The sequence below is a fragment of the Austrofundulus limnaeus genome, unplaced genomic scaffold, assembly GCF_001266775.1.
Source record: "Austrofundulus limnaeus strain Quisiro unplaced genomic scaffold, Austrofundulus_limnaeus-1.0 Scaffold1065, whole genome shotgun sequence".
Lineage (NCBI taxonomy): Eukaryota > Metazoa > Chordata > Actinopteri > Cyprinodontiformes > Rivulidae > Austrofundulus > Austrofundulus limnaeus.
In genome coordinates, this window is record NW_013953467.1 from 65,956 (window position 1) to 67,595 (window position 1,640).

At 35.9% G+C, this 1,640-nt stretch overlaps 1 protein-coding gene across 1 annotated transcript in view; it reads right to left on the minus strand.

Moving 5' to 3' along the window:
• The window catches only part of LOC106533971 (serine-rich coiled-coil domain-containing protein 2), a gene marked incomplete in the record, with an annotated part of 44,447 nt that extends 43,619 nt beyond the window's left edge, over positions 1-828 (minus strand). The window contains 1 exon segment of the mRNA XM_014030459.1: positions 406-828.
• Between the last annotated feature and the right edge of the window lie 812 nt (positions 829-1,640).

The window sequence follows — 1,640 nt, forward strand, 5'->3', positions numbered from 1 at the left end:
GGGTTGTTACCAACATCTGGTGAAAATTTCATGTCATTAGCACCTCTAGTAATATATTTACTGAGAAAAATGGTGACGTGTTCAATACTTATTTTACCTGCTGTTTGCAATGTTTAGTGTTAAAAGACGTACAGGACTATTATTTGGAAAAGATAACAGAAATAATTAGTATTTATCTAATATTGTGTTTTATTTGAATGATTGTATTTATGAGAATTTATTACTGTTTTTTTCTAAAGTTTTGCAGAATTAAGCTGAATATTACAGTGATATCGTTATTTAAACTATAAATACTTGTGGTTAATTGGTTTTTATTACCCGAGTTATTATTTATTTGATGTGTTTTTGTTTTTGTGGGTCTTTAAAAATAACAGCTTGAATCCTGATAATTTCGGCTGAACTCACCTGCCTCTGACTCACGGAACATCTGAGACCCAAAAAGGCGGAAACGTCGCCGGTGAGACGGTCCGGGCGGGTTTTACTTCAACCCAACCGAACCGACTCTGACAAAGACGAACCGAGCGGAACCGCCCCGATAACCAGCGGGTAATATCCTCAGGGAGAACCGGGCAGAAGGACGAGGTTTCGGCCTCTAGAAGAACCGGGACTTCAGCGGTCAGCACGGGGTTTCCTGCACGACGATCTTCACCTGCAGGGGCTCACCTCTGCTCAGCGCGCGCCCCGCTAACATCAAAGGGTGGATTAAAAAAAAAAAAGCCGCCGTCTTTGCTTTCCTCACGTGCGGAGGACCGAGCGCTGCTGCAGCCGCTCGAACTGCTGAATCATCCACGGTACACACGCGCGCGCGCGCACGCGGCTAGGGCTCGAGCGAGGCACAGCTGACTCTGACGTCACGTATTTGCCGTAAACATAACCCTTTATTGACCGGATGAAGTTTAAACTCATTTAATCCAGTTTAAAAGTGATTTGATCCAGTTTTAAACATGATTCATACCAGTCTAAACTCATTTAATTCAGTTTTAAACTGATTTATTCCAGTTTTAAACTGATTTATTCCAGTTTTAAACTGATTTATTCCAGTTTAAAACTGATTTTTAACAGTGTAAGCTATTTTAATCAATTTTGAAGCTACTTTATTCCATTTTTAAACATTGAATCCAGTTTAAATTATTTAAATCCAGTTTTCAACTAATTTATTTCAGTTTTAAACAGATTTAATTCAGTTATAAAGTGATACAATTGGATTGAAATCATCTTACTTTGTCATTAAACATTTAAAGTTTAAATCCCTCCTTAGACTTTATTTAAAACAAACTTTTCTGCCTCCATTTAAAGGAGTCCAGCTCAATAGCTCTTCTGATAAAATAATAAATAATTTAATAAAAACTGTAACCAACTTTGCTCTGAGTTAAATTTAACCTGTATGTTTCTGTTTCAGTTGAAAATAAATGTTATTTCTTCTGGAGTGATAAAATATGACAGTAATGGTGAAAAAAATCTAATCCTTCAGGTGTGAAATACTAAACATTATAAAGATTTTAAAAAGTTTTGTAGAACCAAAGTGGGTTGTTCAAATTGATGTTTTCATGTCCTGCTACTCTACAGAAAGTTTCTTTTGAAAATCTGATAAATAAATCCACATTTTATGAGAACATTTTAGAAAAACTAAAAGATGAAAA